General features: G+C 40.8%; 1 long non-coding RNA gene across 1 annotated transcript; it reads left to right on the top strand.

Moving 5' to 3' along the window:
• Nucleotides 1-5,909: 5,909 nt before the first annotated feature.
• Nucleotides 5,910-16,999, top strand: LOC116656764. Its single transcript, XR_004311690.1, has 2 exons — nt 5,910-12,212; nt 15,764-16,999. It is a non-coding gene; the product is annotated as an uncharacterized LOC116656764 (long non-coding RNA).
• Nucleotides 17,000-18,201: the final 1,202 nt, after the last annotated feature.

The following is an 18,201-nucleotide window of genomic DNA, read 5'->3' on the forward strand; positions in this document are numbered from 1 at the left end:
TGTATTTCACCCTAATAAGGTCTTTCTTTAGACACTTTCACTGAAACCAAGCTTCAGAGACACACAGATCATGCAAGGGATGGGACAGAGATCATTATGTGTGAAAGTAGGAAATATTTCCCCAATTGTGTCTTTAGGATGGTCCTGGGGGAGATAACACTCTTAAGTTGATGAGGGACATAAATGACATCTTTCTCCTTTACTTGGCTCCCGAGTTCTGTCCAGCACAGTGAATTCTCTGTCATCAATGTTTGAATGACTACAAGCTCTTCTGTTTATAATAAAATGAACTTCTATGACTCTTGACTTAAAATCAGAATCAGATGGTTGATTAAATTATTAAAAGTTAAAATGACCTTTGGCAAAATATAATTTTCTGGAGGACACTTTCTCCCACTCCAGTTTTTCCTTTCTATTGCAAGTGAAACTTTCCCCAAATGAGGAGGTCATTGTGATTTATTTTTGTGTGTCTTCAGATCCATTTTCTTGACAGCAGCCACTTGTTTTAAACATCTGACATGGTGTCTTTAAAGATAAAGAGATAAAACATTGATTTGAAGCATACTAGTTATTTACATGGCTGACAATGCTTTATACAAATATAAATGGTAAGAAAATGCTTATTATTCAGATTTCTGTGTTACTGTTAAATAATGTGCATACTGAACAGTTCTGTGTGGATTTTGGAGGGTTGAATACTTGAAGTTTAGAGTTGGAAGCAGTAGAACTCATCCAATGCAGGAATCACCTGCATCTTCCTTTGCTCAATTCAAGAATCTTCTCTAAATATTCCTGGAAAATCTTATTTGAACACTTACAATGATGAGGAATGCTACAGAGCCATTCTTTCTATTGAATTTGAATCTTACACCCTGTAACTATTATTTATAGTTCTACCTTTGAGAGCTCAGTAGAATAATTTAATTTTGTTTTTCTCTATGATCACCCATCCAATACTTGTCTGAGAGACACAATCCTACCCCTAGGAATGTGACAGTAATAATGGGAACCTTTACAAAAGAATTTGTCTTTCACTAGAGATCCCACTTCTTACATACAGGGACCAATGTTCCAAAAGCATTATTCAATATTACAACCAGCCAACTAATATATGTGCTCAGAATGAATCACACCCATCTTAACTGTCTTTTTTTGGCAGTCAGAAAGGGATCATGCTCTCCTCGAACTCCTCCTTACTCTTTTTTGACGAACATTAAAGTACAGCTTATTTAGAAGATCTGGCATCATACTATAACAAGCAACTTAGGTAGCTTTCATATTACTTGTGGTGGTGAGTTCTTTCTTAATCACATATTAATTTATTAATTCACTAACTTCAAACATTGTCTCTTAGTCAGGTTTCTTTCAGTTGACAACGACACGAACATAACTCCAACTCTCATTAGGAACAAAGGATTGTTACTATTTTTGTTATAATTGCACAAGCAAAATTCAGGTATAAGATTCAGAATTCCAGCAATGTAACCAAGCCTTCCTTTCTCTTGATCTCTTGCCATGTGGGGGAAAATGCACTGTGTTGTTTATTTTCACACTACTGCCACACTTAGAATGCTTCTGGCACCAGATGTGTGGGTTTGTTTCCACAATGACCAGTTCTCCAGCACCTGCTGGGTGTTCTAGCATCAGTTCAGTTCTGACGCTATCTACCAGGAGTTAGTACCAGAACCCACAAGTTAAGGGCTCAGGCTCACAAGACTGCCTCCACTTCAGGTGCCAATTGCAAGCCCCAGGTTGTCACCTGTACTTCTGACTGACTAGCTCTCAGTGTTTCCAGGACCGTTTCCTTGGGTTTGATAATTTGCTAGAACAACTCACAGAATTCAAGGAATCATCTACTTACAGTTACCAACTTATTGTGTAATAAAGGATACGATCAAAGGGATAAAGATGAACAGCCAGATGAAGAGATACAAAGGGTGATGGCCAGAAGGGACCTCAGCACAGAAACTCCTATCCCCATGGAGTTGGGATGCATTGCCCTCCTGGAACATAGATGTGTTTCCCAAAATTCTTTAGAAAATTTTACAGCAGCTTTAATCATGTAGGCATGATTGATTATGAACTCATTTTTCAGGTTCTCTCCCTCTCTGGAGACTGGGGAGATGGGGCTGATAGTTCCAAATTTCTAATTATGGCTTGGTCTTTCTGGTGATTGCCAGCCATCCAGAAGCCCACCAAGAATCACCTCATTAAAACAAGAGATGCTCTTAGCACTCAGGAAATTACAGGGCTTTTAGGAGTTCTGTGTGAGGAACCAAAGTCACAGATCAAATATTAGCAGGAACGAGAGGCAGAGACCAAAATGTACATCTTCACACGGAAAGTGTAAAGAAAGCACCTCCTTCTGGAAGTCTCAGGGGAGGATTACAGTGGCCACTTAGACCTGTGTTTAATTGAAACCCTGCCCCTCGGTCGGCCGCTATGAAGATGAGTTAATAGACCACTTTTACAGAAAGACTGGGTGTTTCAGTCAGCTGTTTCTGCACCTGGGGTGTAGCCACAGTGAGTCCTCATGTGACATTTAAGAACTGGTTCTCAGGTCACTATAGCCTTGTGGGTCTTGTGAACAGAAGCCCTGCTGACATTCAAAGCTAGACGCTTTGGGAGCCTTCTCTCAGGTGCTGGTCTCAGAAGTTGAGCTGCCAGATTCAGGGTTCACACCTTGGCTCCTCAGGAGAAGCTGGGGGTTGTAAGTCACCTCTTGACTGTGAGTCGCTGTGCCAAGGGTGGGGTTCAGGATGAGATTGTGTCTTGGTCTCTCTCACCCATTTTCATATGTTTTTCTTCTTGTTCATCCAATGCGTGGGAGTTGCTTGGCTAGTTTCAAAGTTTCTTTCATATGTGGCTGAAGATTTGGTGTGTCCATGGGAGAAGGTGAGTTCAAAACCCCTCTAGGTTGCCCTCTGGGACCTGAGTCTATCTGCTTGCCACGCATCTGTGTGCAGCTTGGTCCCCAGCACGTCCAGCTTGGGCTGTAATCCAGTTTGTGCGGGATGGAGGGAGTTCAGTTTTCTCACTCTTCCCAAATGTCACCTGATCTTTCGTGGTTGGTCAGGCCAGAGTCACATGCCCCACTTTGTACCCAGGTTCCTGTAACTGGGTTCTTACCTGGCCTCTCCATCTCTCTTCTATACTCATATGGAAAGCAAGGTGATATGGTTTAATGTGAATGCCGTGACCTTAGGATTTGAACTTTCCCAGTGATTTTTGGTATTTTTAAAGCTGGAAAACATTTTTCAAAATTTATGCTTCTACTACCGAATTCCGCCCATAAAATGGTCTCAAAAAGTGAATACATATCTGAAACATCTTTTTTTGTTCTAAGATCAGTTCTAGCATTAAACCCACAAAAACTCTGTCATGTAGAGAAGACGTAAAGTGGATTTATTTACAGTGATTAGAAAATAAAACAACAGAATTTAAGATGAGGGCCTTGAGTTATGAGAAATGTCTTTAAGCTATTAACTTAAAAAGATTTCAAAGTCCCTTTTTGTCAAATATCAAACTGTATAAAGAGGTATTTATTTGGTTTTGATAGTTAAATTACCATTTAAAAATTCTTAAAATCGTCAAACATCTTAAGTAGTTCTGATAAACAGAGTACAAGATGTGGGAAGTGTGGAATCAAAACTGTTTTCACTCATTAGGGACGACCTTACATAGTCTCACCATTTATGAGTTATCAGGACATCTGTAACTTGTGAACATGATTTTCATATCATATTCCCAAATATTATGTATTTCCTCTTTATTTTTGAAAACATGTTAATATACAAATACACATATTGAGGGATGTATTTTTTCATATTTACTAAGTTACACCAAATCGTTAAAACAGGAGTTAACAAATCCATTTGTTAAGATATGCCAACAAAAGCATAACAAAACATACTACCAGAAGTATGCACGTCCTGGCTCCTTCGCTGAAAAGGTCACCTTTCCAGAGCGTAACAAACTGGTGCGTTGGGAAATAGAGAAACATCAATCAAGTCAAGTACATTTTTCACTTGTGTACTGAAGGCACAGTAAAGTGAGCATTAATTAAAAAAAAAAACTTTATAAAGTGAGAAATGGAGAGTGAAAGATCAAAGGGCTGGATGAGAGAGTTAAGCAGATAAAGATATGGAAATCTGTTTCAAATCTGTTTCCACACAATCACTTAAAGAAGGAGATGGAATCACTTAAAGAAGACAGGTTGGAAAATCCAGGCTGACTTTTTGGTGGGATTATGCCAGTTGGCATCTGTACTGAGTGCATCGAATGCCCTGCCTCACATCTTCTTGGGCCACTTTTTACTCCAGCCATTGTTGCAGCCTTAACATGACAGGACTTGGCCTCAGCTGCACAGCCATACTGGTGTCTCAGTGGAGGAGGGTGAGATAGAGGTGATGCCAGCTGGTGCTAAGTGCTATGGAGAAAAGTAGAACACAGGGGTAGAAACAGGTGCCAGGGCATGGAGATGGGGCAGTTGCGATTTTTCATAAGGCAGTCAGCAAAGACCTCACTGGGAAGATAGTGAGTCTCTCTGGGGAGGAGCCTTGTGGACACAGGAAACAGTGCAGAAACTCGAAGGCGGCAATATGCCTGGAAGGTTCCTGAGTAACTCAAGAAACCAGCATCCCTGGAAGAGAACGAGCCAGAGAGGCAGGGAAGCAGGAGATGAGGTGATGGTGCCAGGAAGTGGAGAGCCTCACAGGCCTCTCTAAAGATGCTGGCTTGGACTGTGATGAGATGGGAACTCAATGGAAAGTTTTGAGAGAAGAACTGACATGTTGTGGTGGGTGTTGAGACTGGGCTGGAGAGGGTGGGGCCAGGTGTGGAAGCAGAGACATCAGGTAGGAATCTACTACGACAATTACGTCGAGAGATAATAGCAGCTTTTGCAGAAGCTGGGAGCAACAGATGCAGGAGGAGGTGGGAAGTGAGATTCCAGACGTACTTTGATGGTAGAACTGGTAGAATTTGCTCACAGGTAAGATGTGAGACATGAGGAGCAAGGATCATTTCAAGATTCTAACTGAGAAACAGGAGGAAGAATCACTATTAACTGAAACTGAGAAGACTTTGACTTGGTTGGTGGGTTTGGGAAAAGGATTAAATTCTAGATACAATAAGTTTGAGATACCTATTAGACATTGAAATGGAAATATAAATTAATCAATAGGCTGTGTATATGTGTCTGGAATTCAGGAGAATGCCCGGGATGAGACGTAAATTTGGGAGTTATCATCCAGATGGCATTTTGCCACCAAACTGGATGAATCACAGAGATAGTGTGTATGGGGAGAAAAGAGAAGGGGTCTGTGGACTGAACTCTGGGTCACTCCAGTGTGTTGAGGTTGGGGAGCCCAGGAGAATCTTGCAAAGGACCAGAGAAGGAGTGGACATTGACGGTGAGGGTAATAGACAACTTCTAAAGGGAAGACCAGAGTGGAGTTGTGGCTGGAGGGGACCTGCGAGGTTAAGAGAAGGGTTCTTCTGTTAATACTGGAGGAATAATAGCACACACATGGGCTGTTAGAAACTATTGGGTAGAGAGGGAAATTTGGTGATGCAAGAGAAAAGAAAGAATCACCAGAGCTATGGCCTTGAGTAGGCAAGAGAGCGTGTGACTTCATGCACAAAGGACCTTTAGTAGGAGCACAGGTTGTGCAAAATGACAGGATGACAGGGGGCAAACAAGGAAGGATCTGTGGGCCCGGATGCCAAAAGGTGGGTAGAGGTGATGATTCAAGCTTCCAGGCTTGTGAGAGTTGTGTTTTCACTGTTTCTATTTCCCTGTTCCATAGGAAGGAAGGTCAACAGCTGAAGTGAAGACAGGGAGGAGGCACTGGTGAATGAGGACAGCGGGGTTTGAAACAGTCCTCTGGAAGCGTGGGAGAGTGAGTGGATCAGGGAAACCTGCATGGCCCCTGAGCTGCAGGGACCCATTTGAAAGCGGGGCATGTGCATTTAAAGTTGTTTGCTTTTTTTCCTAGCCCTGTTCAGCTGGGTGGAGGAGTAGAATCATCGGAGAGCTGAATTTAGCCAGGATGGGGGTTTGGCCAGTCTAATATGATAAAATGAAAGACATGCAGGGAACGGAGGGTGTACCCAAGGGATACCAATAGTTTTATATTGTAGATTTATGTTTTCGTTTGAATCAATTCCCTCATCTGACTTTAACTTTTCTACTGAAGCTACCACCTCTCATTCATCCAACTGTGGAACCCCAGAGCATGATCCTTGCTCCTCATGCATGGAAGGGAGGGAGCAGGGTAAGGGGGGAAATCAGTCTAGTGTCAGAATATGGAGGCTCTAGAAATCTGAGCTAAAGAATACTGTTCTTAATAAATTCTCCATCCAGGAGAACCAGGAGGAAGCAGCATGTTCTTTCCTGACCTAACCTCAGAAATCTGAGTTGAACAATAACCTGTTTTTGTAAATAACTTGCACTGGGACACAGTTACATCCATGTTTTTACATGTAGTCTGTGGCTGTTTTTGCATTTTGACAGCAGAGTTGAATGGTTGGGTAGAAACTGTATACCCTGCAAAACCTAAAATAGTTACTGTCTGGCCCTTTAGGGGGGAAAGTTTGCTAAACTCTAATCTAAAACTCAAAAGAATACCCTAAGTGGGAGCTTTCAAACTGATCAGTCTTGGGCTTTGTTGAGTAACTGAACCTTGTCATGCAAACCTCCAGTACTTATAGAGCAGTACCTACCAAGGGATCAGATTCCTCAGGGAGATTACAGGGCCTTTCTTACCCCTCATTTCCTAACTCCAGAGATGGTCCCTAAGACGAGACACAACACATGAACTGCACCCAGATTTAAGCATTAATTTTGGGATGTTTGCCAGACCAGATGGTTAGAAAAGCTAAGTACTATTGATTTATTTCTTACCCTTTATGAGGCAACATTAGAGACAATGGACCTTATCAGAACAAATGAGAATAAACAACAGAATGCAGATCAGAGGAGAATTAAGAACAAATGCTATTGGATTTTATTAGGCTATAATTAATTTTGTATGTAGAAAAGCACTAATTATTAGTTAATTGTTGACCACACCAACAGAGCTCTATCTCATGGCAGCTGGGCAAGGATGGACTTCTCTGTTTCATGAATGTCACTCTCTCCCATATAGTACTGTGACCATAATCTCCAGTACCCTGGGAATGCTTTCCTGCAAATGCAATTAATCATCCATCAAATGCCTTTGAGCACTTAGTAGACATTAGAGGCTGGGGAAACAGATTAATAAGACCCGATTCCCACCAACAATGTTGCAGTGCAGTGGTGATTTGCACCCAGAACTGCAATGATTGTTCTTACATGGTTTTGGCTCACAGACCTTTATGAGATTGTGATCAAAACGACAAACCTTATTTTTAGAAAAACAGATGTGCAAAGGCACATCTAAACAGAATTTTACATGTAATTTCAAGAGACATTATATTTCCTGAAGGTCATTTATGAAAGTCTGTGTGGGAGCTTACTCCCTTTTTAAAATCCTTGTGGTACAGAGCACGGGCACAACTGAGAGAGAGAGAGCTGGTGTGTGTGCGCGTGTGCATGTGTGTGTGCGCTCACACACACATGCAAGTGTCTTAGTTTCTTAAGGATCTTAAGATGGAAAAATATTTTCTAGGTGGGAGGAATGGCTTATGCAAAAGAAATGAGACATGGTAAGTCAGGGGAATTCAGGAAGTCAAAGCAGTTTGGTTGGACACATTCCGAGGGCAGATGACTAACGCCTTGGGAGAAGAGGCTGAAAAAAGACTGAAGACTGAGTCATACCTAGTATATTGTATGAGTAGATCTGTCACTCTTCCTTGAAGGACTGCATGTCCCTAAGGGGGGCACACACTATGGGACATGCAGTTTATCGCAGGACACATATTTGTTTGCCTCTACCTGGTTGTTTATTGCTGATTTTCTCTTTTCTTGATTTTTTTCCTTTATTTTTTTTTTTAAATTTAGGCATGTGTTAGTGAACAAGGATCTTTATATATACTATATCATAGGATCTAATTAAATGTTGTAGCAATCGCACTAGCTTTTATTATTTATTTATTATTTTATTTTATTATTTTTATTTTATTATTTATTATTATTTATTTAGCTTTTATTTTACCTATTTTACCCACAAGAAAACAGATCCAGAGAGGTAACTTATGTGGTCAAGCCCACAGAGCTAAACACAGCAGAGCTGGTAATTGGACACCCTTTTTCCTAATTTCAGGTTTTATACTTTTTCCTTTGGGCTTAAGACACTGAGCCAAGTAAGTTTTGTTGTGAAGGATAATTGATCATTTCTGGCTAATGTAGAATACCCGCTTGTAAGTCAGGTTATTAAATGTGACCATACTTTTTGTTTAGTATTTTATGTAGTAATTTTATTTAGGCCAAGAATGTTGGAGTGAATAGATTTTATTTCTATTTTTTAGTTGATCTTTCACACTTACGTACTCTGACTTTGGTTTTTATTTTGTTTAAGAGAAAGTTGCAGGAAGGCTTATAGCTGGGGTTGAACTGACCAAGCTGGACAGACTGGGAAAGGCTTGGAAGGGCTAAGATCTGGATTAGAAAGCCCTGGGAATTCCTCCAAAACACAAACTCCAAGCAACAGACAAAATGACTGCACATCATAAGGAGAATTACATGTTAAGAAGTTTTTTAGAAAGTGTTTTCAGCCTTATTCAGGGGTGGTGAAAATATCTAATTACAAAACCACAAAGCAGAGAGAGAAATGTTGGCTGAGGGAGGGGAGAAACTCTGTGTATTCACAAGTAGAGTCCAGTGTCAAATGTGGCTTGACTTCCATTAGCTTTGTTTTTTGACATAATAGATTTTTCTAGAAAGCCTTCCCCAAAATTAAACCCAATTAACTGCACAAATTCCTATTGAGATTTAGAAGCCAATCAAAGACAGATTCTGAGATGACAGGCTGAGAAGGAAGGGACAGTGCCCAAGTCGATCCTGGTCGTAGTAAGATTCAGGGAGACCAGACTTGGGTGTGGCACTCGGACATCAGACGAGCCCAGTTCTAGGATACTCAACATCCAACAGAAAAAGGAAAGATGATAGTGGTTGAAGATGTCAAAGCAAGGAGGCTTCAGTAGATTAACCTGGCTTTTTTCGTAGTTGTGCTGAGGGTCGGCTCTGAATACAATACAATAAGATCCATCACTTGGTGAAATAATGTGTAATGAGACATTGAATCACAGCCACAAGAAAGGGAAAAAACAGTGTCAAAGGCCCCACCCAGTGTTGCATAAATGACAGGGAAACATATTTGGAACAGGATACGTTGAGCACTGTTTGTCTGTGTGTCCCCACCAGAAGAACCACCTCTAAACCCATTAACCCAGTCAAGTCATTTTCTGTGGAAGTTTCTGTGACCTTTCCCACAGGCCTTCCCCTGCGCTGGATCCCAAGCTCGGTGCCACTTCACAGCTTGCATCATCTCCTCGGAACCCGGCCAGGGGGAGAGAGAACAGCTGGGAAGGGATGATTGTAAAAAGCCCCCAGGATTCTACAGAGGGTCCAGAAACCCCCTTCATGAAGTAAACTTAAGGAGCCCGAGGGCACTTTCGCCAGACACAACGGTAGTGTGAGAAGAGAGACACAAAATGCGAGTTGATTGGTGTGACCACGGTGCAGGGCAGACTTTTGTAACCAGGCTAAAAGTCCTGTCTATTTCGTAGTATTTGTTAATATGACCGCAGACACGTTGACTAAATCCTAGGAACAGCTGCTCTTGATTCAACAACAGGGCATTAAGTCCCACAGCAAATACATAAAGTCCCACTCTATTTTCATAATTGAAATACATATTTTAAAGACCCTTTCAGTTATTCAGTGTCACTGCACACATTATGACTCATTTTAAAAAGACTCTCAGTTTCCACAATGACTCTTAGTAGACTGTCTGTAGATCATAACATGAACTGAAGTTATTTCAAGAGAATATAGTTTTTATTTAATCTTAGCTCATTCCTCTAAATTGAAAGCCACTATTCCTAAAGCACCTCTTGGAGAGATATGAAGCAATATCCCCCCTCTATTTTGGTTATGTGAATACATTCCATTGCTGTTTTATGATTTACGAGCTAGGTATTATGTGGAACTTTTTATTCATTCTGAGCCTATGTAATTGCAGCTACAAAATGGCGATATCATCAGAATCTACCTGCTACAGTTGTTTGAGAATTAAATAGAATAATATATGTAGTGCTTAGCAAAATGCTGGGACATAGAAAGTGCTCAGTAAGTGTTAGCAGTAATAATCTTTATCATCACCATCATTATTCATTTAAACTCAGGTTAGTCAAAAATATTCTCATTTTTAAATGATAAGTTTTATGTTTGAAGATAGCTTATAACTTCTGATTTTTAACTTTATATAATTATCACTACTGTCTAACTTGAAAATGTACAAAAATTTCAACATCCTCCAAATTTGCTTGGTAAGGGAGTCACATATACATAAGGGGAATTTTTTTTTAATTATTTCAAATTTTTAAAAATAGCTCAGTTTAATTTTCAGGCACAATAATGTTTAATTTATGAAAAATCAAAAAAATCTCAATGATTAAAATTTATTGATAATCATTTTGCATTAAGCATTTAATCTAATCTTTACTATGCCAAAATAGAGTCATTGATGTTTTTAATTTTTGCTTATTCAAAAAAAAAAAACATGGAACGTTTGTATACCAATGTGGAATGCTTAAGAAATGTGCCACTCCGAGCAAATTGGAAACAATGATTGAGAACCTCAAATTCATCTTGTTTGCTACATTTTAGGGCAGCAGATTCTCCAGCTTTACTGAGAAATGTTCAGAGAGGGAATGGAAAGTGTTTTGAAATCAGAAGAAGACGTGCGTCAGTGCTTATCTGCCACGGCATGGAGACCTCCCTCGGTTTAAAGGCCAGCCAAGCGTTGTCTTTGGAGCTTAGCTATGTAACCCAATGACATAAATGGGAGTGTCAGGTTGAAATCCTTCCAGACTTGGATACATCATGTGCTGAATTTTTTAGACCTAGATATAAAAATAGTTTCCAGGCTTAGAATCAGACGTAATAAGGATGAAATACCTCCATAAATTAAGTTTTCTAAAAGCTTCAAACGTAATTGAATTCGGGTAAGTCCTGCTATAATAAACAAGTCAATTTTCCCAGGGTCCTGTGTAGAAATATGTCTCAAAGTGGTTCACACTTTCAGAAGTTCTTCCATGGCCTTCGCTTCCCTAAGGGTATTGTGTCTGAGATATTCTCTGAAGGCAGATTCTAAGACAAAGGTTTTTGTAATCAGTAGTTGATTCATGGATCGCTGTAAAACAAGAAGCAAGTGATTCCAGGAGCAAGAAGAAGCGGTCGAGGGTTAGAACAGGAAGGAGGAGAAGCAACCCAAGGGACGGCGTCGGCCGACACTGTGGTTCCTTCTAAAGAGCCATCTGGTCTGTGTTTCAGATAAGACCAAAAGGTATCAAAAGAGGGGACACTTATTCCTTCACTTCTGCCTCGTCAAGAGAGGCCTCACCGATCCTCCCCTGCACTTTGGAATGGTGCATTCGTATTTACAGACTGCCGGTGCAGGTGCATCAAAGCCAAAACCAAACATACAGCAAAAAAAACCCCAAAAAACCAAAAAACCAACAGTAGGAACTGAAAGATAGTAACACAGGCCTGAGTTGAGCACTGTCAGGTTGCACCTGTGGGAAGCTGGCTGACGCCGTCAAAGAACCATTCAGCACAGCAGTTCTGGGGTGGGACGTGGAGAGAACGTGAAGTAGAGCTCAGTATCTGCTGCCATTCATCCCTGTCACCATTCGGTCTCTTTCATTCCCTTCCCAGTGTCCCTTTCAAGGTACTAGCCAAACTTGCAAGGACTTAATAAAAGAGGGTGAGTTCAATGAACTTCAGTCTTCACTGCTGTAGCTAGTCCTAAAGCCATCATCAGTATCTTCTCTCCCCCAAGACCCATTTTGAATTTCCCTTATAAGTGGCTAGTAATGGTTGTGTGCCTGGTGGACTGACCCTAGACTTTATCCTCAGGGTTCAGAATAAAATCCGCATTGTGGAAGACTACGTGCCAACCTTACAGGGTGCTGTACCTGAGCTGGTGCCTTTGCCAAGCCTTTCTCCTATCCTGTTCTACAGCCAGCCACTCTGCTCAGGCAAACTACTTCTGGGTGATGAGGTGTGTAATAAGTGTAATGGACTCCGTGGATACGTATCCATTCTTCTATTTCTTTTGCTGTAAAATTAGTCTGTTCTTGTCAAGATGAAGCAGACAGAAGAAAGTATACAATAAATACATGTGTTGCTTTATGTTTAACCTAAATAATGGTTTTGTGGTGGATGCAACCCACAAGGGTAACAAAATTCCTTTTGCAAATCATTCAGTAAAACCAAACTGCTCTGCAAATGTTTTGATGGTTAATGGTGATCACAAGACAGGGATTTTTGGTAAGAGAGCCATCCAGACCTGTGAGGAGCTGGGTTTTGATTACGGAAAGAGCCAGGCTGATGCTCTGAAGTTTGCGGGCACTGGATGAGAACTGAAAGTCCCTTGACGTTTGCTACCTTCTCCTCCCTTTCCTTCTCCCTGGCACAGCTGCTTTAGCTTTAGGAACAGCAAGGACTATGGGCAATTTAGAAAAAGTAAATGCAGTTTGCAAATTCTGAATTTGCAAAGTCCTGTAAGAATAATTTAGAGTAATGAATTTAAAAATCAAATTTGTATCGCCTTCTCACCAGCTGCAAACTGTTTTGTACCAGAAAAAAATTTGCAATAATGCAGTATGGTACATTTTTCAACTCTGAATAAAGACTACTTGAATTTTAAGAGAGAGCAAGAACAAGAGTGAGAACGAGAGACAGAGAGAAAGTGAGCACAAGGTGTGCGTACAGGCCCTGGGGCAGGCACGGCACAGCACGTCTAGGAAGTGGGTCTGCGCAGCTGCTGGAGCTCAGACGGTGAGCACTGTAAATATTCACCAAGAGTCTGAGGCAACAGCTGGGCGATGAGGGCCATGCAGTAGCTGGAATAAAATAATGCCCTGTGTTTAAGGACACTAGCTTCAGGAGGCTGAAAGCAAATAGCTCCTCCTCTCTGTCCTGATCCTCCTATGGTTTGTTGTAAGGGTGTCCTGGATTTTAAGCAGTTCTCCCTGGTAAAAGCAGACTCCCTGGACACCACAGATAGCACTTTTTATGATCAATTTCTTATAGGGTGTGTCTCCATCCCCTGGCAGAATGAGATGATCAAAGCTGAAAGTTTCAATGACATCACTGAAACTGAAAATGAGGGAAATATGACATTAGAGCTAGAAGAGAAAATATGTCACTAAGTTCCCAAACCACAGAGAGGCTTCTTCTGCAGACTTCTCAGAAGATGGGGCTGCCTCAACACTGGGCCCATGAGAAGGAAAAGCTGTCCATAGCTCATGCCCACTCACTAGAACTCAACGCCACAGAGCACGTGCTTCATCCTACCTGAATTGCAACAGACAGATATGACATCTTAACATGTAAAAACAATCTGTTAGCATAAGTCAATGTTGGATGTGATACCATGTGAATAGATCAAGCATTAGGTAAATACTCTTATTGTAGTGATGGAGGAGGTTCTGTAAGGCTAAAAGGAAAGCCCAGGTGTCAATTCCAGTAAAGATGGCACAAGGTGGAAGAGCTCCAGTGTAATGACATTGGAATCAGACAGTTGGCTCTTCTCTTCAGGGATGACGCCACATTGCTGCGTGTGTGAGGGCACTCTAGAGCAGCAGTAGCGAGTTCATTCTTGATGTGAGGTAGTCCATTTAGCGCCTCTATCCCTGACACATCATTCATAACTCACTGTGTCAGCACCACTGGGCTGAGTAAATACGGTGGTTGACACTTGCAAGATGGATCATCTTGTCCAGTTGGTTGCTGAGTGCCTCTTTTGTAGTGAATACATCTCAGTGGGCATTCATGTGAGACATAAATATTTGCATATTCTGTGGCCACTTCCAGTGTTCCACCTACTGGCCTCTTCTCCAGACTTCTTTGCCTCTGATCATTGGTTGTTGCTCCTTCATGCACAGGGGTCAACGTACAGTCATAACTCAAACCACTGTCCTCTCTGCCTGGTAAACTGTAGACTGCACTGCTCATAATTTTGAACACTGAGAGAATTTCCTTCACCCCAATCTGGGGCCATCTTTGAGGAAGGCTGGAGCATGGTGGTAGCAGTACTTTTCTGGCTGGTCCTAAGGTTTTACATATTCCCGTCTGTGGACCAGATCTGAGTTTTTCCTCCTCTGTCAGTTGATCATAATTGTTTCAGATTGGGTTTCCCAGGAAGCAGAGTCTGTTCAAAGGATTTAACATGCAAGAGGTGTATCAGAGTGTGCTCTTGAGAACGTATCTGTGGAAGGAAAAAGGGTGAGGCAGGACTGGGCAGAGATGCGAGCTGTGATGCAGTATCCGTGGAGCACCTCTGCTTGCCCTGCAAACAAGACTGAAGACCAGAAGACTCCTGAGATCTGTCCTGAGCTCGGGCGAGAGAATCAGATCTTTGTATGCCTTTTTCAGTGATCACCGAATGTAGGCTACTCAAGATGGGGGGTGATCTCAGGAAAGGAGGCTCTTTTCAACTAAGGCAACCTCCAAAGGGCTGACAGCGAGGGCTATTACAGTGTGTGGGATAATGAGTCTTTTATTCCTGAAGGGAAATTTGGGAAGTGAATGTCAGCATATACCAGAGCAGTCAACCTCTAGAAGGTATAATTTGAAGGAAAGGCATTGGTACAGCAGAGATGGTTTTCATGGGAGTCTGCTTATGTGGTTTGCTTGTTCTTTCTGAACCTGAATAAAACATTGTCCCCACTGATACTTGGGGTTGCTGCTGTACACTGGACCTTAGGGCTTGGCTGATCAATAATACCTAGCTCCTGTGAGCCGTTCTGCCCACAAAGTCATTTGGTATCCCAGGTAAGGTTCCAGATCTGCATTCTCATATTTTCAATTCATAGGAGATAAGCAAGCTAAATGACTATCTAGAAATCTATCACATTGGTGAAGACCTTGCCCTCAGGAAACATCCAGCTCTGTTATCAATAGCCATGGTTTACTGATAACAATAGCAACTCCATGGAGAATTAGCGTATTGAAACACTAGGGTACAAATCAAAGTTGAAAGTTAACATATGAAGTCGCTCTTTTAAACAGAGATATTTCATGGCGGGAACACTATGAAACAGCTGAGCAAAAAGAACATCCATGATATGTGATAGGAATCCTTACAAAGTATCTTCAATTCACTCTTTTGGAGTCTAATATATGAATATAGTCATAATTGAAATTTCTTTGTTTATAATGTTTTCTTCTCAGAATATAGTTTTATAGAACCCTTGGGTTACTACCACCCTTAGCATCTTAACATCTGCAGATCTTAACATCTTCTGGTTAGTGCCTTTGTCTATAATTAAGCAACTATATTTAAAAAGATTAATCCTCTAGAATATACACCAATCTTTTAATAATTTATTTTGATACTTGACACCTGTAAGTGGATTTACCAATGGATGTAGCTATTGGGGGAATTTATATATAAATATGTATAATAAGTAAAGTGTGTGTGTGTGTGTGTGTGTGTGTGTGTATATATATATATATGTCCAATATAATACTTTTAGAATATAAATATGAAAACTTGAGAGAAAATTAACCTAAATTACATGGACTATGCCTATCTCAAATCTGCAGGATTACGTGGTGTTTTGAAGAGAAACTGAACTCTCCCCATCAAGATCTGAGGTCTAAAGCTTCTTCCTTTTGAACCTGGACCAGCTTTAGTGACTCTTATTATTAACCGAACATAGTAGATGGGAGCTGTATAACTCCAAGGCTGGATCAGAAGAGACCACGAAGCTTCCACCTGGCTGTCTTGGAAAGCTCACTCTGACGGAAGTCAGAAACCATGCAATAAGTCTGATTATCCTGCAACCAGTATGCTGGAGAAGACAAAAGCAGATGCCCTAGTCAACAGCCCAGCTGAGCCATCAGCCTATAATCGACTCCAAGGGTCAGCACTTGAGAGCCGTCTTCGACAGCCAGCCCATTCAGACTTTCCTATGACTGTATCCCAGCCAATGTCTGAGTGCATCCATATCAGAGCCAAGCATTCCTCAAATTTCTAATCTATAAAATAAGAAGCAAAGTGAAATGTTTGTTTCTAGAATTTTGGGGTTAATTGTTAGACAATGATAATAACCGATTAGTGTGTGCCAAGTTCTCTGCTCTGTGCATTATTTCAATCGACTCCTTTAATACTGACACTGATGCAAAGTTAAGTGTCATTTCATTTTAGAGATGAGGGGTTGGAAGTGGACATTGAGAAGACGTGATTGCTGGTTGACCCACAAGTTGCACCTGGGCAATCAGGGGCTCCTCACCCCCTCCCCTATCCTCAGAATGTGTGTTCTGCCCATCATTCCCATGGTGGGAGCCGTTTTCGAGGATGGACCCTTGAGAGAGTGATGTGTTGTTAAGACCATCTGGACAGGGTATGTGACTGAAGCCCTTTCAGGCCTCTATATAAATTTTCAAGATTCTGGCAGGTGGGTGTGGAAACTGACTCTTCTTGTGGGTGCCAGGGATGAGTTTTGCATGTAAGTCCCCTTGCTTATTAAACCTACCACCTACCAATCCAGAGTGCTCTGCCTCTTCCTTGGGTTTCTCTCTGTCCTCCACAGATGGGGGCCAGTTTCAAATTTCACCGGGGGAAATCCAGTGGTTCCAAGCCAAGATGACGAAAGTGAGCTTCAAAGAGGTTAACCTTCTCTTCACGGCACGCAGCTAAGGAGAGGCAGAGCTGAAACTCAAGCCTAAGTTTGCCTGACTAACCGTAACCTGAACAATAAGATCTAAAGAATCTTGTATTTGTAGAGTAAAGACCACTCTTTAAGCAAAAAAAAAAAAAAAAAAAAAAAAAAAAAAAAAGAAAAAAAAAGAAAAAGAAAAAGAAAAAGAAAAAAGAAAAAAGCAACATATCTGATACTAATTGAATTAGAAATATCCATATTCAAATAAAATAATTAAAAGATTTTCTCGGGTTCAGCATGTGTAGCCTGGAAATGAAAAATCTGGATGAGAGAGCCCTAGTGAAAAACAAATTTAACTATTACCATATGAACATTGTTGCCTGGATAGTGATGGTGCCAAATGGCTGAGCAAAAGGTATTGGAAATAATCTGTAACAACTTTTGTAAAGATGTTCTGGCATAAAAATGAAGAACAATTTTATTTTGAAATAATGAAAAGCATGAGTGAAAATATAATTAGTATCTGTAAAAAGTGAATCATTATAGTGCTTTGCTTTGAATGACCTTTGATGAAATTCACGTTCTTCAATAAACCATTACCCATTTTACCTGACATTTAAAAAGGAGAAATCAGGTTTCTTTTCTTTTCTTTTTTTGCCTTTCATCCCCTTTATATCATCTATCAAAACAAAAATATCAGACTTAAACTACTGTCTCATATGCCAAGACTGATTGAGGAACTATAATTATTCTTGTTCACACACTAAACATATTTTTTATTTGTTCTGATTATGTAAGTGGTTTGTAATTTATTTATCCCGAATAAAAACTATTTTCCATTTCTATTCTGTTTCACTTACACAGTTTTTTACATATTAACTCTCAATCCAGGCAAAGAAACGCTTCATCAGTGACGACCCCTTCATCTCCCTCACTCTCCTTCAGAGGTGTCTTCCTTTATTCTGCGTGATATTTGACATTCGGGGAATAGGTTGGATGTTTAAAATCCTATATTTATTAGTATTTGGCTTGTTTGATCCATGCTTTTTGATTATTCGTATGTGTAAGCATCATCTGGGGAATGCATGATAAGAACAGTCGATTCCTGGACCACATTGCCAGAGATCCTGATCTGAAGGGTGCAGAGCTGGGCTGAGGGATCTACAGTTGTAAGGAGGAGTCTAAGACTCTGTTTGCAGGCGGATCTTTCTGCATATACTCTTGTCTTTCAGACTATTTACCTCCAGTGTTTCTACATAGAATTTTTCCTCATAATCTATAAAATTGTCGTATCTTATCTTAAAATGATCATCAACTGAAATGAAAATGGAAAGGACAAAGCCAGGAAAATTCCTCTCCCCACAATTCATCTTTGTATTA

The sequence above is a fragment of the Camelus ferus genome, chromosome 2 (genome assembly GCF_009834535.1).
Source record: "Camelus ferus isolate YT-003-E chromosome 2, BCGSAC_Cfer_1.0, whole genome shotgun sequence".
Classification (NCBI taxonomy): domain Eukaryota; kingdom Metazoa; phylum Chordata; class Mammalia; order Artiodactyla; family Camelidae; genus Camelus; species Camelus ferus.